General features: G+C 44.4%; 1 protein-coding gene and 1 long non-coding RNA gene across 3 annotated transcripts in view; one reads left to right on the plus strand and one right to left on the minus strand.

Moving 5' to 3' along the window:
- LOC147843441 (serine/threonine-protein kinase pim-3-like) overlaps positions 1–24101 on the plus strand; it is a 52728-nt gene that overhangs the window by 23169 nt on the left and 5458 nt on the right. The window lies entirely within an intron of this gene.
- Positions 871–8514, minus strand: LOC147843442 (uncharacterized). Of its 2 annotated transcripts, none has more exons than XR_015493559.1 (3): positions 8421–8514; positions 2215–2284; positions 871–2043 (listed from the first exon to the last, which is right to left on the minus strand). It is a non-coding gene; the product is annotated as an uncharacterized LOC147843442 (long non-coding RNA). The 2 variants fall into 2 exon arrangements; XR_015493560.1 differs by having other exon boundaries at positions 1481–2138.

The following is a 24101-nucleotide window of genomic DNA, read 5'->3' on the forward strand; positions in this document are numbered from 1 at the left end:
GCTTTTAGAAATCACAGATATATCTTTTCTGTGAGGCCTGTGTCTAGTGCCGTAAACCGACATAGAGTAGCTCTATTTGCTATAACAGATTATTTTTCCACACAATATAGGCAGTGCAACAGGTAACAATTTAGCTTTTGAGCAAGAAAGCACAGCACATCGTGGCATGATGGAGAGATTATAAGTCTATTATTATTATTAGACATTTGTCTGGGCATTAGGGAGGGGGAGTCAACTCCTCGACTCTCAATGAACCTTGTACTGGAATCGACTTCAGGACAGGAATATGAGAGTTGAGTCTGTTTTTTTCAAATCCTCCTGAATGAAGCTGTTTTAAGCTGCAGTTATAATGCTCATTCTCGAGCACGATGAACTCTGAAGGCAATTATAAATTTAGTGCTGCAGACAAAGTTTGCTTTCACTTTTAAATACCTATGAAACACAACTTTGTGCAATTTGGTTTTAAAGATGATCTGCCTGCGATGTCAAGTTTGCTGTGTTATCAATACAATTTAGCTCTAATATTTGGGCTATTCTTCTTGTTTATTTTGTAAATAACTACAAATTAAATACATTAAAATTAAAATACAATTGATAACAAACGAAATTCATTTCAAAAAGAGGATTTTTAAATACAAATAGAGCCAAGGCTAAGTTCAAAAACAGCTCTAACTCACTCCTTTTCTTCCGGCTTATGCTGTCCCATAAACAAACCCTTATTTAACTACAATGAACAAATTGCACAAAACAAACAGTGATATTTAAAAGTAAAGTAATAGGCTGTTTAAAAGAACACATAAAAAAATAAAAATTTACAAGAGAGAGCAATATGATATGTTTTGAGGCACAGCTGATTTTATTTATTATTTTAGGTTTGTTATGAATTTTGTGTAGGGGGTTAATATTTAATCTGTCATTAAATCAAATTGAAATCTAGCTATATTGTTTATTGATCAGTTAGAGCAGGCATGTCCAAGCTCGGTCCTGGAGGGGCAGTGTCCTCCAAAGTTTAGTTCCAACCCCAATCAGACACACCTGGGCTAGCTAATCAAGCTCTTACCAGGCTTTCTAGAAACATCTTTGCAGGTGTGTTGAGGCAAGTTGGAGCTAAAATCTGCAGGACACCGGCCCTCCAGGACCGAGTTTGGACACCCCTGAGTTAGAGCATCTGTTGCCTTTAAAACAAATATAGTACTAAACAACCTCAGACTGTTCACTACTCCAGATTATTTTGTTCACTCATACTCTGTATTCATGTATCAAACATTTATATTAAGAAGATATTAAGGGTATTTCATGATTTTTATTTAAGCGTTGTTTGGGCTCAATTGGGGTGTTTTTTAATTTGTTATTGAACTGCTGCTACACATCTTTTCATTAAATATTTTGATAATAAATTGAGGTTTTAACTTTCTGTCTCGAAGGTCGCAATGTAATTTTCTAAATTAAAAAAAGTATAGGCTGATTATTATTTTATTTTGACTGCAGATGATTTAAAATGCTGATTTTGTCTGACCACAGGAGAACTGCTTGTATAAAGAACGATATGATACAGCATGTTTAATCCTTGCGCTATTTTAAGTGAATGTAAAAGGTGTCGATTCTTGAGTCGATTCTACTGACTCCAAAATTAGGAGTCGAGAATAGCAGTCGACCCCGAAAAACCCAGAACCGAACCACCGCATAATTTAATAATCTAATATTAGTAAAATAATAAATAGTAATTTTTGACAAAGAGAATGATGTGCTCCATCGGTCAGGATAACCTTAATATCTTGTGTGCTGTGGCGCAGTTTTCATATTTTGTCCTTTGCACACATTTAAGATTTGAGGTGGGCTAATAAACTCGCCAAAGATTCTCCTCATGTGTTCACAGCAACCAGATTTCATTATTGGTTAGGTTTTTAAAACTCCTAAAGTCTGAGCCCAGCTCAAGCCCACCACCACCCCCTTCCTCTTCGACATCTTTCGGTGATAGGTGATACCTGACCAGCAGTTTCTTATCATTGCTGAGATGTGATTCCCTAAATTCTCTACTCCACTCTGTAAAAGACAAAGAAAACATCAACAGAGCTCTACCTGCTTGTTCAATACTATCTATCCGTCCGTCCGTCCAAAGAAAATACCCGACTATCACTCTGTAAAAATATAAATATGTAAATTAAAATGTTTGATGAAGTTAATTTGATTCAACTTAAAAATGTAAGGCTGTACCTAATTTATTATGATGCACTTGTGATTACTGAGGTGTGTTTCCCTGTTCTTCCACATGCTTCGTACAAATCTGCCAAAGAGAAAGATATCAGGTCTATAATTAATCTCAATAAATTTCTTTGGAAACTAACGTTCGAGGTTACTAAAGTAACCCTTCGTTCCCCGAGGAGGGGAACGGAAGCACTATAAGTGGATTTGATTGTAAAATCCACGCATTGGGAGGTTCGGTTCAGAAGCTACTCGTCTGAAAGAGTATTGAACGGGCCAATTAAGAATGAATTGGCAGTGCAAGCCTGCGCAGGTGAGCGGCATAAGCAATCAACTGAGTATATAAGCTCACCTGGCGCCAGCAGACGCTATCCTTTTTAAGCTGAAGAGACTTTCAACAGCTAAGGGACAGTCATTATGGCGACGGAGTATAGTGCTTCCGTTCCCCTCCTCGGGGAACGAAGGGTTACTTTAGTAACCTTGAACGTTCCCCTTCGGGGGGAACTTCAGCACTATAAGTGGATTTGATTGTAAAATCCACGCATTGGGAGCCCATTGAAAGCGCCATAATGACTGCACCTTACCAACACCCCCGATGAGGAGATAGTCAAGCAAGCGTGACGCACCCACATCATGGGGGGCGCGGTCCTCCAACGTGTCCCTGGCCCTAATTTATCCTACTTCAACAGAAGTTTTACGGATTTATATATATTTTTTGGGAAGTCGTGAGCATCTAGATAATTCTAGGAAAATACGACAGTACGTTGGGAAGCGTGCAATCCCGATAGGGAGGACGCTGCGGAGGCCATCCGTTACCCAAGGGGGGATAGATGGCAGAATTTACATATGGACTAGCCCTAAAAAGGGGGAGTACGCATAGCAAAAGAGTGGTTAGCGGGGAGGGAAGACACGGGTCCGCCCAGGGGGGGGGGACTTAACCGTGGCTGAATAAGCATATGGGATCGCCTAGTGGGGACCACGCATAGCAGGCACCTTTACCCAAAACGCGGGCTGACCAGCGGGCAGACCTACAACGTAGTGGGCCAGCAAGTGACTCCTCCGCTGAGTCAGTGCTGGGGGCCACGGAGGAATCTGCAGGGCTCACCTGACGGGAAACTTTACTGACAGATAAAAAGGCGCACGTATCTCCGTGTTAGGGAAAATGGCGCAGCAAGCGTGTTTCAACACCCTACCGAATTGTTTCCTCAATCACCAAGGGTTACCTAATACCCTTGAGGAAACCGGCTCCACTCGCAGATTGTAAAACCTTGCAAATGTGTTGGGTGTCACCCAGCCCGCAGCTCTACAGATGTCTGTTAGAGGGGCGCCGCGTGCGCGCGCTCGAGAGGATGCGAAGCTCCGAGTGGAGTGCGCACGCACTCTCGGGGGACGCGGCTCATCTTGGCTCTGATAGTGAAAGAAAGGCATCCACAATCTAGTGGGAACTTATTTCGGTACGGCACTTCCCTGCTGCCGACCGCTATAACAGACGACGAGCTGCTCAGATGATCTAATCTCTGAGTGCGGTCCGGATATTACGCAAAACGCGAACTGGACAATAAAGAAGGGCTGGGTCTGCCTCCTCCGAGGGCAGCGCTTGCAGGCTCACTACCTCGTATTAAAACGGAGTGGTAGGAACCTTGGGCACATATCGCGGGCGGGGTCTCAGGACGTGAGAGAAGCCAGCCCAATTACAGGCACGAGTCACTGACCGAAAAATGCCTCCGGGTCCCCGACCCTCTAATCGATATCAACGCGACCAGCAGAGCTGTCTTCAGGGACAGAAATATACTGAGTCGAGGATCGAAGGGATCTGACGCGGCTTGTGTAGCGAGGGCGAGATCCTAAGAGGGCATGAGAGGGGGCGGGGTGGATTAATTCGCTTAACGCCCCTGAGGAACCGGATGATGAGGTTATGCGTTCCCACGGTGCCGCCAGCCACCGCGTTATGAGAGCGGAGATGGCAGCCACCTAACCTTGAGTGTGGAGGGCGACAGCCTGCTCTCCAACTTCTCTCGGCGTAAAGAAAGCACAACGCTGATCTGGCAAATTACGGGGGTCTTCTCAGCGAGAGACACACCATTCAGTGAATAGACTTCACGTCAGGGCATAGGCGCGCTCGGGGAGGGGGCTCTAGCCCGAGTGACGGTATTAGCCTCCGCAATCGGAGGTTACCTAAGTCTTCCTCGCGTCTAAAAATCTCCAAAGATCGGCGAGGGTGCCAGGTGGTGCCCTGTCCCTGAGAGAGTAGGTGCTCTCTCGAAGGGACTGCCAGGGGAGGGCTATCGCGAGGGAGAGCTCTGACATCCAGGTCCGGTTGAGCCAGAGGGGCGCAACCAGCAACCTGTTCCTCGTCCTCCCTGACCTTGCACAGTAACTGCGCGAGCAGGCTCACTGGGGGAAACGCGTATTGCGCGTGCCCCGAGGCCAGCTGTAAGCCAGTGCATCCGTGCCGAGAGCACTCGGTCAGGGAAAGAACAACTGGCAATGAGCGATCTCGGGGGAAGCAACAGATCGATCTGGGCTTCCCCGAATCGCGCCCATATCAGCTGAACAGACTCGGGGTGGAGTCTCCATTCTCCAGGACGCAAGGCTGCCGTGAGACCGCATCGGCTGCACGGTTGAGCTTGCCTGAATATGAATGGCGTGCAGCGATTTCAGCCGCAGATGACTCCAGAGGAGCAGACGGCGGGCGAGCTGAGACATGCGGCGAGAGCGCATACCCCCTATACGGCTGATATACGCCACCGCCGCCGTACTGTCCGTCCTGACCAGCACGTGTTGCCGCTCCAGCACCGGAAAAAAACGGTGGAGAGCGAGGAACACTGCCAACAGCTCCAGGCGATATGCCAATGCAACTGGGTACCTTTCCACAGGTCCGCAGCCGCATACCCGCAACGCACAGCCCCCCAGCCCGTGTTGGAAGCGTCTGCTGAAACGACAACAAGACTGGACGCCTGTTCTAGAGACACCCAGGCCTGTAGGAACGAGGGGTCGCTCTAAGGGCTGAGGGCGCGGCGACACAGCGCAGTAACAGAGACTCGGTGTGCGCGCGCGTGCCATGCGCGTCTGGGGACTCGATCGTGAAGCCAGTGCTGAAGTGGTCTCATATAGAATAATCCGAGCGGCATGAAGCGGCTGCGGATGCCATATGCCCCAGGAGCCTCTGAAATAGTTTCAGTGGGACCACTATTTCACTGTCGAGCTCTCCCAGACAGTACAGCCTCAGCTGAGCGCGCTCTCCGGAGGGGCGCGCTGCCATGGTGACCGAGTCCAGCTCCAGCCCGAGAGAAGAGATCCTCTGCACGGGGGCGAGTTTGCTCTTTTCTCGGTTGACCGGAAACCCCCAAAGGTGGAAGTGCCAGAGCACTTTGTCTCTGTGCATAATCAACTCTGTGCATAATCAAAAGAGAGGGCAAAATTCAGCCAGTCGTAAAGAAATTGAGTATGCAGATGCCCGCGAGCCGAAGGGGCGCTGAGGCACCCTCCGCGGGCTTGGTGAGGACCCGCGGAGACAGAGAGAGCCCGAAGGGGAGGGCTTTGTATTGCCAAGCTCGACCTTCAAACGCAAACCGCAGAAACTGTCGGTGGCGAGGAAGAGTGGAGACATGGAAATACGCGTCCATCAGGTCTAATGCTGCAGACCAACCCAGAGGACGAACGCACCGGAGGATGCGCTTCTGCGTGAGCATTCTGAACGGCAGCTTGTGCAGGCAGCGGTTCAAAACGCGCAGATCTAGGATTGGCCGTGACCCACCGCTCTTTTTGGGCACGATGAAGCGTGGGCTGTAAAACCCGCTCTCCATCTCGGCTGGAGGGAGCGGCTCGATTGCATCCTTCGCCAGGAGGACAGCAATCTCCTCTCGCAAGACAGGGGCGGACAGGGGGCTGACCCTGGTGAATACACACCCGTGACTTGGGGGGCCGTTTCGCGAACTGAATCGCATAGCCGAGTCTGATTGTGCGTATGAGCCACCGCGAAGAGCTGGCCCGCGCTAACCAGGCAGGCAGAGCTCTCGCTAATGGACTCATCGCTACAATCGCTGACGTACCAGCAGTGGGGCAGCGCGGAGTGGGTGTGCTGATCCGGGAAGCTCGCGGGTCCCACGGAAAAGCTGGAGGTGAGATATTTGCTCTCACTCCAAACCCGAGCTCCGGAGGGGAGGCTCGAGGGGTGGGAGAAAGGAGACCGTCCTCCCAGCGCTCGTGAGCCACTGGCGAAACGCACCGAATCTGCAAGCTAGAAAGCATAGCGTCCCAGACTGGCAGATTTCGGGCTGTCACATCTGGGGAAGTGAAAAGTGCCCTTTCAAAATGTTTTCATGGCAGTAAAAAGTGCCGTTGGAAATGGGGCCCCGCCCTCCAGCGGGGAAAGAGCAAGTTCCCTCTTCTCCAGGTGGCCTGTCCCAGGGGCGCTTCGCGGTCCGTTGCCGGACTTAGCGGCGTTCTGGGCAGGGGGGCTGCCTGCTTCCGAGGTGCCTGACGCGCTCGCTTCGCCGGAGGCGTGTGCGGGGGCGGAGCAGCTCTCGTAGGCGGGCGCCTTCGGCGAGGAGCAGGTATGAATGGCACGGCGGGCGGAGCGGGCTACGGACCACCGATAAGACATCACCCACCAACTGCTCTCTCACCGCCTTGAATTCCTGGGTGAATTCACAGACAGTGTCGCCGAACCTGGCTGGGGATATGGGGAAGTCAAGAAAGCGGACTTTGTCGACTTTGCGCATATCAGCCAGGGGTGGCGCTCCTGGACCACTAATGTGGACATCGTCCTCCCCAACGCACACGCAGCGGACTCAGTAGTCCGAAGAGCTAAGTCGGCGGCGGTGCGAAGCTCGTAAGCCTGGGTTGGACCCACCCTCGTGCAGCTCGGCCAGCGCCTGCGCTTGGTAGCGCTAGTAGGTGGCTATCGCATGCAAGGCGGAAGCAGCCTGGCCCGCAGTTATGTAAGCTCTAGCTCCGAGGGAGGTAGATAACTTACAGGCTTTGGATGGGAGACGAGGCGGACCCCGCCAAGAAGAGGCGCCGCGCGGATTTACCGCCATCGCGCACTCAACCTGAGGAATCGCCACATACCCCCTGGCTGTTTCACCGTCAAGAGTGGTTAGGGTGGAGGAACACGCAGCACGAGCAGAAAAAAGTGCTTTACAAGACCGCGTGAGCCTACTGTGCACCTCCGGGAAGAAGGGAACGCCCCTCTAGTCGGTCCGGCCGTGGAGCTGGGGGATAAACCATCTCCAACCCACGGCCGAAGCAGCCCGGGAAAGCACGGCTAACATGTCCGTTTCAGGATCCGTAGTGACAGCGCTCACCAGCCCGAAGGGGGCGAGTGGGTCTGGATCATCATCGGACAATGAAAGCCCACCCTCCGATGCCGCGGTGGACATCTGGTCTCCGGTGTCATCGGGCGTAAGGGCTACCATCTGTTAGACGGATCGCTTCCCCCGCCCGAAGCTTGGATGCAGCGCTTAGAGGAGCGGGAGGTCCGCGGGCGACGGATTATCTCTCGCTGAAACCCTCAGATCTGCCCGAGTGCCCGCTGCAGAGCAGGGGACAACTGGGGTGGTTCACCCTTTTGCAAAGGCTAACCGCGATCTTGCGCAACAGTCATGGCACCGCAATGACGACATGAACTGCCCGCGAGCAGCGCATTAACATGCTGGACCCCCAGACATGTAACGCAGTGCCCGCGCCCATCATCCGAGGACAGGAAACCACCGCATCCAGAAACGCACAGTCGGAGCGCCGTCCTGATAAGGACATGCTGCACGACTGTGTTGCTCTTTCTGTGAAGTTTGCAACTTTATACGCACCGCTCTGGAGGACCGGACCCAAAGAACGCCAGGCAAGGGAGAAACCCAGCTCGACCGTCTGCCACTGCGTGTACACACTCTGGACCGGGAGAATGCTCTCGTTCGCTCAGAATCGCTGGTCACAGCAGGAGGAACCCTCATCGACTCGATCAGAAAGTCTCTGAAGCGAAAAGGATAGCGTCTGCTGGCGCCAGGTGAGCTTATATACTCAGTTGATTGCTTATGCCGCTCACCTGCGCAGGCTTGCGCTGCCAATTCATTCTTAATTGGCCCGTTCAATACTCTTTCAGACGAGTAGCTTCTGAACCGAACCTCCCAATGCGTGGATTTTACAATCAAATCCACTTATAGTGCTGAAGTTCCCCCCGAAGGGGAACTCCATTTTTCAGTCTGTTCAAGCAGTTCTACCTCTTTGCCGAGCTCCAGGTCTTCCAGTTTATCTCCACTGTTCCCCTTGTTAGTCTCAGGGGTAAAGCTCTACTGGGCCACGAGCCCCCCTCAACTGCACCCCACCCAAAAAAAAACATTTATTTACCCATATATAAATAGCTATACTGAATATTTTAAATTAAAATTTGAATTATATTATAAATAAAACTATTATTATTATTTAATATTTGTATTATAATAATACTTTTTTCTCTAAATAATTAACATAATTAAATCATTCCAGTTGTGTCTTTACATTTGATTGATTTAAGATACTTTTGCTGCCACAAAGAAGACATCTTTCCAACTATCTGGAGCTGTAGTTAGAAACATTGTTCCTGACTATGTTCTATTCTCAGATATCCCCCTATGCCCTATTCATTTAGAACATTTTAACATTCAAAGTTGCAATTATTAAAAAATAAAAAAAACATTAAAGTCATCTCTCTTAGGTGTAATTTGCATTCAAACTATTTTTACAGTTTAGTTTTCGTGATCTTACAGATCTTACAGTTTACAACTGTGCTCCCTTCGCAGTGCACTTTGAAAACATTGATGTCATTTTGAACACAGCCTCATGGTGAAAGCTATAGGTGACCTATTATTTAAAAGCGGAATTTATGTTACGTCTCCAAAGCTTGTGAAAACAAAAAGCATACGGTAATTCTTTTCATTTATATTGGGTCATTTATTAAGTATCTGTACTGTATATGACATGGGCCTGCCAGTTAGAACTTTCTAAAGTGGTTTACATGTGTTAAATTGTAAAAGTAGATTTAAAAAAATAATAAATAAATAAATATCCTTCTTAATAATAATAAGAATCATCATCATCACCATCATTAATATTATTATTAAAGTATCATTTTTTCATTTCTAATAAATAATTAATATTACATTTCATTTTATAATAAATAGCCATTATTATTTATTTATTTTTATGATTTATATGATATTAGAATACGTGTTAGCTTTTGTAAGTGATATGTTTTAGAATAGAATGTGTAATGTTTAACTTCTCAATAATATTAGTAAAGCAAACATTAGCCCTGTTTGTGTCATTTACATATATTTCAGTTAATATGGAAAGCGAGTGCATATTTTTACTAAATCTAATAATGAATTCTATTTTAAATGCGTGTGCGTGTATAATTTGCACAAAGAAATTAAGTTTCTTTTCTCTAAAGACGTAGTTTAGAGCATCATTACGGGCATTTTATCATAATTATAACTAACCTGGTTTAAGCGATGGAGCTGCGACAGAGAAACTACAGGTTTTGGGAAACACTCGTCACTACATCATTCTTTTCTCAAACGATGCATCAGACTTTTATAGTTTAGCCGTGAGTTACTTCGTTGTTTGGGAAACGCAGCCCAGACCATCAGTTTCCAGTCATGCTGAGGTGCGAGTCCCGTTTCTCCACAGGCCCCAGTCTAATCTGCAAAAGACAAAAACAAGACTAACAAAGCTCTACTTGCTGGATGATCTGCATCAATAAACCAAACGTTCTTCAGTGTTCCTAAGATAAATATTAACCATTTTGCTTGTGAGTCTGACTCTTCTGCCTTTTGTAGTTGTAAATAATAGCCACAGACAATACATATATCTAACAATCTATGCCCACCACCACCCCCTTCCACTTGGAAGGACATCCATCCATGCAACTATTCATCTGCCTTTAAAGGATATTCCTGACCATCAGTGTCCATTGCTGAGGTGTGTGATTCCTATTTGTCTCCACATGCTGCACTCCAGCCTGGAAAAGATAAAGACACAACTAACAGAGCTCTACATGCTTGCTGAACTCCAGAAATGCATAAACTGTTAACCAGCGGTTTTCAGACAAATCTCCACCGATGCTCTTGTGAGTTTCCTTCTTCTGTCTGTTGTGTGTCCATTACAGGAAAAAGAAACACCTGCCGCAGACAAGACATTTATCTGACTTAAAGAGATACCAGACCATCACCTAGTATGTACAAATGAAAGTATATGATTTTAAATGTTTTATAAAGTTAATTTGATTCAACCTAAAAAAGTGTAAGTCTGTATCTAATTTATTACGATGCACTTGTCATTACTAAGGTGCGTTTCCCTGTTCCTCCACATGCTCCATGCCAACCTGTCAAAGAGAAAGATATCAGGTCTTTATTTAATATTGAAAACAAACTCCATTGTTCAGTCTGTTCAAGCAGTTCTACCTGCTTCCTGAGCTCCAGGTCTTGCAGTATATCTCCCCCATTCCGCTTGTGAGTCTCCTTCTTCTGCTCCACTCCAATCTGCAAACAAACAAAGACAGCCCCAAGTGCACAGTCCACACTTCTTTTAAACGGTTAAATAAGTGCATCATTCAGGAATTTAAAGTGAACTTAATCTTTTTTGAAATAAAAGAATATTGTCAGCGCAATAGCGTTGTGGTCAATGCGCTGACATATGGTGCAGTAGCACAATAGGTCGTCCGGAGTTCGAATCCCAGCTCGAAGACATTTCCCAACCCTACACCCTTCTCTCTCTCCCACTTCGTTTCCTGTCCCATTACTGTCCTATCTAATAAAGGCAAAAAAGCCAAAAAAAAAAAGAATATTTCAGTGTGAACACACTACTTACACCATTTACACTACAAAATGGCATAGAATAGTGTACAAGTATGTGATTTGGAACGCACCCATAGACAGTACTGACAGAGCCCTACCTGCTGTTCTCCAGCATTTTCTAGATAAATGTCCACCGATGCTCTTGTGAGTCTCCCTCTTCTGCCTGCCCTCCATTAGCTGAAAAAGGAAAAACCTGACACAGACAAGGCCTAACTATCTATCTATACCAGTGGTTCTTAAAGTGTGGTATGCAGACTTTCTTCTAGTGGTGCACGGAGGAATCACAGAATAATAATTAAAAATATATTATATATATATAAAAAAAAAAAAATATATATATATATATATATATATATATATATATATATATATATATATATATTAAAAATATATATAACGCCCTTTTACCCTTTGATGCGTATGATAACACAGATATGATCAGCATTGGATGTTCCCTGTACTGCTGTAAGCAGATCTAATCTCTAATTTAAATTGTAATTGTGAACGTTATATTTCAAATACAAGTTAATGTTTAGGGCCCTATCATACACCTGGCGCAATGTGGTGCAAGGCGCGGCGCAATAGTCTGTTGCTAGTTTCAGCTTGGCGCAAGAGTGGTTTTGAGGCGTTGCGCTTCGCTGTTTAAATAACAAATGCATTTGCGCTCATATGTGCGTCCATAGGCGTTCAGGTCTAAAAAGGAAGGCGTTCTCAGGCGCATTGTTGGCGCGTTGCTATTTTGCGAAACTAAAATAGATTTTTAATTAGACCAAAACAAACCCGGTCTAAACTCCGGCGCCTCGCTTACACACTGCTTAATACGCACAAGAGAGCAATAGGCAAATATCTTTACATATGAAAAAAAATAAACAATAAGGATATAGGATATAATAAGAATAGATATAGGATATAAATATAAAGGATTAAAATATTACAAAACATATTATTTTCTAGCCTACATAAATATGAAAAATCACTGCTTTTATGTCTTCTTCATCTCGGGGGGCTTTTTCAGTTTATTCATAACAATTTGCTTTTGTATAATGTTATTATTATTAGCAGTATTATTTATTTTATCCATATTTATATTTGTTTTATTAAAAACAAGCTTAGATTTGCCCACCTGTCAGGTTTTAGACCATATGGGGCACAGCATGTGTATTAGGATATAACTCAGGTTTTCTAACACACTTCGTTATTATTGTTCATTTATTCGTTTGCTGGAAATTAGAACTGAATTTAGAAATAGTTTTGAAACGAATTTTTGCGCTTAACAAACGCAATTAATCGCGATTATCTCTCCTTCTCATGCAGTAGATGCTCTGTTGAACAGTTTTCTGTTAAAAAACTGTTAACTGTTTGCTAGTAAAATGCTCAGTTTTTCCACTTAGACTTACTTTTGCGTCCTGTAAATAGCGAATGCGCTTATGGCGCGACGCAGCTGGCTGTTAAAGGGAATGGGAGATGGAACTCTAATTGGTTTATTCTCAAAACACACCAATAACTCATTAAGAAAATAAACTCAACCCTTTTAGACCATGCAGCACGGCGCAAAGCAGATTTTCTCGTCTTTAAATTAGCAAAAATGTGTTCTGACACGCCCTGAAAGCGTTTGCGCCCTGCGTTTTGCGCTCTGCGCATGGGCCGTCAAAATAGAGCTCTTAGATTTAAAGAGAGAGACCGGGGATAGTTGTAACACTTACAATCTCTACAACAAGGAACTAGTTACAAATCAGCTGATTCACTTCACACATGCTCATTTTAGTCCTCATACCACATATGAAAAAGTCCTGTGACAGACACAGCAGATATTAGACAGAAAAACTACACTTCAGCTAAGATTAGCTAATTAATTATTTTTAAGATATCATTGCCTGATTTGTAGTTAAACCCATGTAATCTGTGTGTCTGATTGTGGCTATACTTAATCCACATTGTTGGTGATAATGTTTTAGCTGTTAGCTGTAGGAGAACAGATTCATGGCCACATAATGCTGGGTCAGTTGAAACAACAAAAGCTAGTAACTTGCTAGTCACATCAGTGAAATGTTACCACCAACCCCAAGCAGATTTAAAACTGTATTTATATGATTTAATTTCAGTATTGCTATAGCTTATAAAAGAGAAAGTCAAAAGTAGTTTGAGTTCAGTGTTTGACCTCTGTGGGCTCATGAAGCCTGCAAACACAAATAGTGTTCAATTGTTAAAGCTGATGCACATTTGCACATTTCATTCAGCTTTGTAACACAGAGACACACAAACTATACTGAAAGCTCAATGCTAAATAAAAAGCTTTCAAATCCATTTTTATGTCATAATTCTCATTTTATAATGTTACAATTAACCCCGACTGTGGGCTGAATTGTAACATTTCACTCCTCCTGTTTGAGGGCTAACTCACAGAATTTGTGCTGCTGGATGAGAGTTTGACTGTAGTGCTAAATTTAGATTGATCAATTCACTTGTAGTACATGTTTTTGGAATGTGGGAGGAAACCGGAGAACCTGGGGAAAACCCACGCGAGCACGGAAAAAACATGCAAACTATGCACAGAAATGACAGCTGGCCTGTTAAAGGACTAGAACCGGTGACGCTCTGGCTGTGAGGCTACAGTGCTAACTATTGGGCCACCGTGCCACCCTTTGAAGGGAAAGCTGGAGAGGTAAGGGTGGAAGGGGGGATTCTTCAAAGTGAAGATGACTGTAGTGGGAAACCCTGGCTCTTTACAGTGGGTTAGGAATGCCGTGATTGGTGGATCATACATGCTAATGCAGAACCAGCCGTGTTCAATCAAAATCACGTGATCCTCTGGAAATTAGTTTATAAATAAACTTCACGTAAATCATTTGGGATGCGGTGACACGCAGTTAATTATTTTGCCGAACAGATCCGCCACTTTTGACGCTCATAAACAATCATAAAGTCATCGCGCTGCAGGACTTAAGAGGTTTGCTACAGGTGCAGCTGTCATGCAGTGAGGGGTTTGTGTCTTTAATAATCTACCACAGGTTGCGTTCATTGAACTGTATGAATGATTAATAAATAATACATAACAAATAATTACAGTTTAAAGTAAAAATCAGTTCATATTGTATTACATTAATACATTTCCTTTGATCATTTGTTGGTTAGTGTCACCGACTCGGTCCCAGTCATTCCCCTCGCTGGCCAGCAGAGGCCACCATCTCCGGACTTCTAACATTACGTCATCCCTCCACTCTGATTCCAGCACACCTGATATCCATTCCGCTAATGACCCACGTACCCTTTATAAGCAGCTCACACTCTCTCTTCTGTGCGAAGTCTTGTTTAGCCCCGGCCAGCATTTCTGAGCGTTCTATCCTGCCTGATCTCCCGTTTACTACTTCAGCCCGTTTCCTGACTCTGCTCTGTCTTCTGCCTGCCCACGACCAAAGCCTGTTACACGGACTCTGATACTCGCTGCCTGCCCTTGACCAAAGCCTGTTACACGGACTCTGAATCACGCTGCCTGCCTCTGACCCATGCCTGGTAATCACTTTGTGTCTGTCATCTCCAGCCCATTCTCATTGATGTGTATGTTGTATGTTCGCACAGTCGTGCGTGTTGTATGTTGATTAAGTGTGACTTAATAAATACTGCAAATGGATCCCTCCGTGTCAGTCTCCCCGTTACAGAAGACTTCGCCCAACATGGATCCCGCAGCCATACAGGTTTTGTCTCACGAAGTCACAGCTCAAGCTCAGGTATTGACCACTCATCAACAGCAACTAACGCACTTATCTCAGTTGACAGACGAACTTGTGAAAATCACTGCAAAACCTGCAAGCTGCTCCCACAGCGCAACTCACCGCCAACTACTCTCGGAGCCCACCTGTTGTGACACAACCCCCGATGGTCTCCGGAGCTCGATTGGCATATCCTGACAAATTCTCAGGTAACCAAGCAAAATGTAAAGGCTTTCTGTTGCAATGTAAACTGTTTATCGCCCAACAGCCCCATCTGTTGAAGGATGAGAATGGAAAATTGCTTTTGTGTCCACATTGCTCACAGGGAAAGCATTAGACTGGGCTACTGCAGTTTGGCCAGACAGCACCCCGATATTTCCCTCGTTTAAAGACTTTCTCAAACGTTTTTGCACTGTGTTCGATCACCCTGAGGGTGGTCGTAATGCTGGCGAGGAGCTATTGTTTATCCAACAGGGAGATCGCTCTGCAGCTGAATTCGCACTGCATTTCCGCACTCTGGCAGCGCAAACAGGCTGGGCTGATGATCCACTTACTACGCTCTACAGAAAGGCTCTGAAACCAGAACTACAAAAAGAGATGGCATGTCGTGACGAGGGAAAAACACTGGACCAGCTGATTGAACTATCCATAAGGTTAGACACTCTCCTCCGCAATCGTAACCCACTGTGCTCAATTGCTTTCAGTCCTGTATCCCCTGAAACCTCCGCTGAACCCATGCAACTGGGCAGAACCCGCCTGAATCAAGAGGAACGAGAACGAAGGAGGAGAAATCACCTGTGCATCTATTGCGGACTTCCAGGTCATACTAAGGTTTTATGTCCCAACAAGCCTCCCCCTAAAACCCTTCCGGTGAGTGCTACCACAATGTTCACGACCACTAATGACATTATGAGTATACCTGTCAGTTTGAAACACAAAGGAGATGAGATTGTGACCATGGCCATGATCGATTCAGGAGCCGCTGGCAACTTTATTGATTACACGTTTGCTATCACTCACTCCATTCCTCTAACCTCCTGTGATTCCTCCCTAGCCATCACTGCTGTAGACGGGCGCCCACTAGGAGAGGGACACATAAAATTCCAGACTCTACCAATCTCTCTTCAAACAGGCTCTCTCCACGAAGAGATTTCCCTTCTTGCCATCGACTCCCCTCGAAACTCTGTAATCTTCGGGTTACCATGGTTACAACTACATGACCCTCAAGTTTCCTGGAGAACTGGTGAGATCATTAAATGGAGCGATCAGTGCTTTACCCAGTGTCTGCATTCTGTTTCCCCAGTCCAGATCAACACGATTACCAGCACCGAAGACCCTGAACTCTGTCAAATTCCCGAGGTTTATCACGACTTAACCGAGGCTTTTAATAAGCAGAAAGCTACCAAGCTCCCTCCTCATCGTGAAAATGACTGTGCCATCGACCATGTGGTCGAATTTTCCCTCTCTCTCAACCTGAGACTGAAGCTATGAATACTTACATCTCAGAGGAGCTAGAAAAGGGCTTTATCAGACCATCTACATCACCTGCTTCAGCTGGCTTCTTCTTCGTGAAAAAGAAGGATGGCAGTTTACGCCCCTGCATCGACTACCGAGGATTGAACGAAATCACTGTCAAATATCGCTATCCCTTACCATTGGTTTCAGCAGCCCTCGAACAACTCCGCTCAGCCCAGTATTTCACCAAATTGGACCTCCGCAGTGCATATAACCTTATCCGCATCCGACAGGGAGACGAGTGGAAAACCGGGTTCTCTACAATCAACGGCCACTACGAGTACCTCGTTATGCCCTTCGGCCTAGCAAACAGTCCTTCCGTGTTCCAGGCTTTTGTAAATGAGATATTTCGAGACATGCTCAACCAATGGGTCATAGTGTACATTGATGACATCTTGGTCTACTCCAATTCCTTATCAGAGCATATTCAGCACGTCAGGGTGGTGCTCAAACGCCTCATCCAGAACCAGTTATACGCTAAAATTTCCAAGTGCGAGTTCCATCAAACATGTATATCGTTCCTGGGTTACATCATCAGCCCCGAGGGCGTGGCCATGGATCAACAGAAGGTCGATTCAGTAATGCAATGGCCACAACCAGAAACTATCCGAAAACTGCAACGATTCCTGGGCTTTGCCAATTTCTATCGACGCTTTATAAGAAACTTTAGCTCAGTTGCTGCTCCACTTACCGCCATGGTTAAGGCAAATAATGCTCGCCTCAAGTGGAACCCAGACGCTACTCGAGCATTCACCCAGCTCAAAACCCGGTTCTCCAGTGCACCCATTCTGCGTCATCCTGATCCCTAGCAACCTTTCGTGGTTGAAATCGACGCATCAAACACTGGCATTGGAGCCATTCTGTCCCAGAGATTCCTATCTACGAAGAAGCTCCATCCCTGTGCTTTCTACTCTCGCAAACTCAACTCCGCGGAGAGGAACTATGACGTGGGAAACCGTGAACTCCTCGCTATGAAGGCTGCTTTAGAGGAGGGGAGACATTGGCTTAAGGGCGCCAAACATCCTTTCACCGACATCACAAACGTCTGAACCCTAGACAGGCAAGATGGGCTTTGTTCTTCACACGCTTCGACTTTCAAGTCACATACATCCCTGGCTCGAAGAACATTAAGGCAGATGCTCTCTCCCGCCTCTCAGACGAGGAAACATCAGATAACGGTGATGAGCCCATTCTCAAAGATCCCCTGATAATCGCTCCCATTCAGTGGGACATCGAGCAGGAAATTCTTCAAGCCTCTGAACACAGTTCCACGCCACAGTCCTGTCCTGAAAACAAGATCTTTGTTCCCCCGTCACTCCGTGAGAGACTCATCGCCGAGGTACATGACCACCCCAGCTCCGGTCATCCAGGCAGCACTGCCACAGCACAATTAATCCAATCCCGATACTGGTGGTCATCTATAAACAAGGACGTCATCAATTTCATTAATAAATGCTCACCCTGTCAGATGTCCAAACACTCCCGTCACCGTCCAGCTGGACTGCTCCAACCCCTGGAGGTGCCACGTCGTCCCTGGTCACACATTGCCATAGATTTCGTCACCGATTTACCTGTATCACAAGGAAATACCACCATCCTCACTGTTGTGGACCGATTTTCTAAATCCTGTCGCCTCATTCCCATAGCCTACAGCCATGGAAACGGCCGAACTGCTCTGCGAATTTGTGTTCCGATATTATGGTCTGCCTGAAGACATTGTATCGGATTGAGGGTCCCAGTTTACCTCCCGACTCTGGTCCGCCTTCTTTAAGAACCTCCAAGTAAACGTTAGCCTAACATCCGGCTACTATCCCCAATCCAACGGTCAAACAGAGCGCCTGAACCAGGAGATCGGCAGATTCCTCCGCACATACTGTCATTCCAATCAGGCTGAATGGGCTAAATTCCTTATGTGGGCAGAATACGCTCAAAACTGTCTGAGAAAGGCATCAACAGATTTGACTCCATTTCAGTGCGTCCTGGGCTTCCAACCTCCTCTCTTCCCCTGGTCCGGCGAGACCACTGAACTCCCCGCTGTAGATACTTGGTTCAAAAGTTGCGAGAAAGTATGGAACGCAGCTCACACCCATCACTCTCACGCCGTACAGCATTTCAAAGAACAAGCCGATCGACACCGACGCCCTGGTCCCACGTATTCCCCAGGACAATGGGTATGGCTCTCCACCCGTGACTTACGCCTCAGACTACCCTGCAAGAAGCTCAGCCCCAGGTACGTGGGTCCTTTCCAAATAGATAAACAAATATCTCCTGTTTCGTTCCGACTGACACTCCCTAATCAGTACCGTATTTCTCCCACTTTCCATGTCTCCCTGCTCAAGCCAGCCGAGGCGGATAGGGAGGTGGCAGCCGGTGAACAGGGTCCCCCGCCTCTCATGATCGATGGAGAGGAGGCCTACCAGATCCACGAAATCCTGAGATCCAGACGCCGGGGTGGACAACTCCAATATCTCATCGATTGGGAGGGGTACGGCCCGGAGGAAAGATCATGGATCAACCGCAAGGACATTCTTGACTCAACACTACTGGAAGAGTTCCACTTACAACATCCGGATATGCCGGCCCCTCGCCCCCGTGGAAGACCCCGGCGTCGAGACTCGCCTCACTTCAGGAGCCGTTCGTTGGGGGGGGCTCTGTCACCGACTCGGTCCCAGTCATTCCCCTCGCTGGCCAGCAGAGGCCACCATCTCCGGACTTCTAACATTACGCCATCCCTCCACTCTGATTCCAGCACACCTGATATCCATACCACTAATGACCCGCTCTCTCTTCTGTGCTAAGTCTTGTTTAGCCCCGGCCAGCATTTCTGAGCGTTCTATCCTGCCTGATCTCCTGTTTACTACTTCAGCCCGTTTCCTGACTCTGCTCTGTCTTCTGCCTGCCCACGACCAAAGCCTGTTACACGGACTCTGAATCACGCTGCCTGCCTCTGACCGATGCCTGGTAATCACTCTGTGTCTGTCATCTCCAGCCCATTCTCATTGATGTGTATGTTGTATGTTCGCACAGTCGTGCGTGTTGTATGTTGATTAAGTGTGACTTAATAAATACTGCAAATGGATCCCTCCGTGTCAGTCTCCCCGTTACAGTTAGCATGAATTTAAGATTTGCATTATGAGGACTTCCGGTTGCGCCACCGTCAGGATGACTGCTTAATCTTCGAGCTCGCAGACGGTTAACAAAATAACCCCCTAAAACCTGATTTTGTGAAACTTTGGGAGTATAAAAGTAATGATGGAGAAAGGGGTCACCACAAGGAGCAAAATAACATCGAATGTATCAGAAAACAACCCTGAAACAAGTCAAGTAACGTTAAACAGAAGCCGTTCCCGGACACCATCACCTCATGACGAAGAGGGCCCCGAGGTCAGTCTGCGGTGTATTCTCATCGAACTTCGAGAATTCAGAAAGGATAACATGGAGCAGTTTGACGAATTCAAACAGGAATTAAAAAGAACGAACGATAGACTGGAAGAGGCTGAGGAAAGAATTGAAGAGACCGAGACCACGCTACAATTAGCATCGACGCTAATCAAACGCCTCATACAGCGCCAAGCTAATCTGGAAGCCAGAGTGCTCGATCAGGAAGGACGGGCACGCAGAGATAATCTAAGGATTTACGGTATACCTGAAGACAAGGAAGGCACAGACATGATCGAGTTTCTAAATAATTTGCTGAAAAACGCATTGGACTTACCCCGGGACCGTGAACTTGGAATTGAACGAGCACATCGAGCGTTACAACCGAAACCCAGTAACCCGGAGGCAAAGCCACGCTCAATAGTAGTGAAATTTTCGAGCTACCGGACGAAAGAAGAAGTGCTTCGAAAGGCCTAGCAGAGAAAAAAGGTGTATTTTAATGACACTCGTTTCTTCGTAGACCACGACTTCCCTTTAGAGGTACTAAAAAAGCGAGGAGAGTATGTCGAAGTCAAGAAAGTATTGAAGGAGAAGCAAATAAAATTCCAGACCCCATACCCGGCAAGGATGCGTGTTTTCTATGAGGATGGCACCCAACTGTACCAGAGTGCGACGGAGGCAACGAAAGACTTGGTCAAGCGTGGATTTACGGTCGCGGTGGTGAAACCTTCCGTGGCAATAGAACAGGAGGAAATTACAGCTAAACAACTAACCACCTGGCAACCGGTACTGAAACGACGGGACCGGGGAGAAGATCAGAGATACGAAGAGGTGGCCGGTGACGCACAACCCAAAAAAGCTTCCCGTAGTCAGTATAAGGAGAAGCTTAAGCAATTTAGAAAATGAACAAAAACGGAATTCTAGACATCTAATCCAGGAAAACAGCTAAGATCTCATATGTCTTTCACACCAATATTTTATCCTATCTGACTGTTTTTGAAACAATCATCTGAATGAATAACGTTATATTCCTAATTGCGTTCGAATAATGTTTGAAAATGTCGGTACTTGATTATTGACTGTCATCCGAGGATAATTTTCTTTTGGAGTTAGACTTTTTTTTTTTGCGTTGTCTGGACTAATTTACGACCAATTAATAGGGCCCCACTTCTTGAATAAAGTGGACATTTCCCTTACGGAGGCTTAAAACGCAGTAAGCCCCATAAGGCTCTTTAGAATCGAGCCTCTACACCGGAAGCAACTGTTCTTGTTAGTTACGGTGGTGTAATTTTCTTTAAAATTGTTCTAATTTGGTATCAGTTTAGTATCTATAATTTAAGAGAGGCAATGTCAAAATATACACTACGGTCAATAAGAGAGACGCAGAGGGGAATTAAATTGGTTAGTAAACTACAAAAATATGAATAAAGGTAATCTTAAAGTTATTACATTTAATGTAAATGGAGTGTTGAATCCAGCTAAGAGGAGTCAAATACTGTTAAAAATGAAAAAAGAAAATGCAGGGATAGTGTTGTAACAAGAGACATACCTTACACCAATAGAACATGAAAAATTAAAGAGAATGGGATTTTCCAAAGTGTATTATTCTTCTTACAAATCAGGACATAGAAGGGGAGTAGCAATATTAATTTCGCAAAAAATACCATTTGAACACCTCTCAGAAATTTCAGACAAGGAAGGGAGATATATTTCAGTAACAGGGAAAGTCGAAGATATCAATATAACTGTATGTAATGTATATGCTCCCCAAGGAAGCAAGTTATCTTTCTATAGGAAAATAATTGACTTAATGATAGAAGGCAAAGGAATTGTTATATGTGGTGGAGATTGGAATATCCGTCTTAATCCAAATCTAGATTCATCAAAAAACTCTAAACTCACACCCCTACATAAAAAAATAAAATTTTTAATGAATGAGCTAGGTATAGTAGATCTCTGGAGAGATCTTTATCCAACAGGCCGTGACTACACTTTTTACTCAAACCCCCATGATGTATACTCACGAATAGATTATTTTTTTGTACTCAATCGAGATCGACATAGAGTACAAACCTGTGATATTGGAACGATTGACCTATCTGATCACGCCCCTCTCTCTTGTACTATACATATTAGAGATAATCCAGGAAGAACATTGTGGAGATTAAATACAAATATGCTGAATAATCAACAATTTCAAACTCAAATTAAGGAAGATATAAAGTTATTTTTTTACAGAGAATGATAATAGAGAAGTTAACCCAGCCATATTATGGGATACATTAAAAGCAGTCATTAGAGGTAGAATCATATCACTATGTGCTCAAGAAAAGAAACAAAAACGATTAAAATTAACAAACCTTAATGAAGAACTAAAAGATCTGGAATTACAACATAAGAAGGAAAAAAAATCTGATTTAATGACTAAAATAAAGAAAATCAGAAACGAGATAAATTTAATATATGCACAAGAAATTGAAAGAAAGATTAAATTTACAAAACAAAAATACTATGAATCTGGTCCAAAGGGCACTAAATTGTTAGCAAGAAGGATGCAAAAACAACAAATTGAGAGATCAATATACAAAATAAGGGATTTGAATTCTAAAAATACACTACACAAACAACATGAAATACAAAAGACTTTTAAAAACTATTACAAGCTCTTGTATACTCAGCCACATTTAAAGAACGCCCAACAAATAGAACAATTTCTCAATTCTATCAACCTACCAGTTGTAACAGAAGAACAAAATAAAATATTAACTGCTGAAATAACTGAAACTGAATTAGTCAACGCTATTTCTAATCTTAAATCAAATAAGTAAACCTGGCCCCGACGGGTTTTCATCAGAATGGTATAAAACTTTTCGATCAAACTTAACTCCAAGCCTACTCCAAGCGAGCAATATCACTATAAAAGAGGGTAAGATGCTCCCATCATGGAATGAAGCAGTAATCTCTGTTTTACCAAAGGAGGGGAAAGATAAATTAGAATGCGGTTCATATAGGCCAATCTCAATCTTAAATGTTGATTATAAATTATACACAGGCATTCTCGCCAAAAGACTGGAAAAGATTCTTCTGCAGCTAATACATAAAGATCAGACAGGTTTTATCTCGCAAAGACAAACTTATGATAATATTAGAAGATCCTTACATATACTAAATCATATATATCAGAACAAAATGGAGGCTCTTTTAATCAGTCTTGACGCGGAGAAGGCTTTTGACTCTGTAAATTGGTCTTTTTTATATAAAGCTCTTGAAAGATTTGGCATACATGAAAACTTTATAAAAGGCATTCGTACAATTTACAATAAACCAGTAGCCCGGATAAAAATAAATGGATACCTCACAGACACCATAACATTACAACGTGGGACAAGACAAGGATGCCCAATCTCACCATTGTTATTTGCTCTATATATAGAACCTTTGGCACAATGGATAAGACAAACTAAAAATATTAAAGGTATAAACATAAATGGAGATATTCACAAGCTGGCATTGTATGCAGATGATATTTTGATTTATTTAAGCACACCCACAACCTCACTTCCAGAACTAATGACTTTACTGGAGAAATTTGGTTCCTATGCAGGTTATAAATTAAATATGCAAAAAACACAGACCCTATCTTTTAAATATACACCCCCAGTAACTATAAAAGACAAATTTAATATGAAATGGGATCAGAAATCACTGAAATACTTAGGAATTCATTTAACAAAAGAGATTTCAACATTGGCAAAAGTAAATTATGATACTCTACTAATAAATATAAAAAATGATATACACAGATGGAATGCCGTTTCTTTCTTGAGCTTTAGCCAGAGAATTGACGCAATAAGAGTGAATGTCCTTCCTCGATACCTCTATTTATTCCAAGCTCTCCCAACAGAAATACCCCAAACACATTGGTCAGAATTTAACAAGACCATTTCTAGATTCATTTGGCAGGGGAAAAAAACAAGGATTAAATTAAAAACAGTAGAACTTCCAAAGGAACAAGGAGGAATGGCTTTACCCTACTTTAAGGATTACTTTTATGCAGCCCAGACTAAATATCTGGTTAACCTATGTAACCCAACATATCAAGCAAAATGGAAAGACATTGAAATTACACTAATGAATGATCCCCCATTATGATCCCCCATTACAAGCGATATTGGCACATAAAAACCTGGGGGGATACATAGAAAAAACGCAAAATTTATGGATTAAAGCCCAATTAAAAATTTGGAACATTATAAAAGAAGAATACAAACTGAATGATAAACTACAAATAATTCAATGGTGTGCTTATGACACTGAATTCAAACCAAATCAAATGAACTATAGATTTAAATCCTGGATTTCTAAAGGAATATTAACATTCTACTCACTCACAGAGAAAGGCCTTTTGAAAGATTTTGAAAGTCTGAAGAAAGAATATAACCTGGATAAATCTGATTTTTATAGATAC

The sequence above is a fragment of the Danio rerio genome, chromosome 6 (genome assembly GCF_052040795.2).
Source record: "Danio rerio strain M-AB ecotype USA chromosome 6, GRCz13ab, whole genome shotgun sequence".
Classification (NCBI taxonomy): Eukaryota; Metazoa; Chordata; class Actinopteri; order Cypriniformes; family Danionidae; genus Danio; species Danio rerio.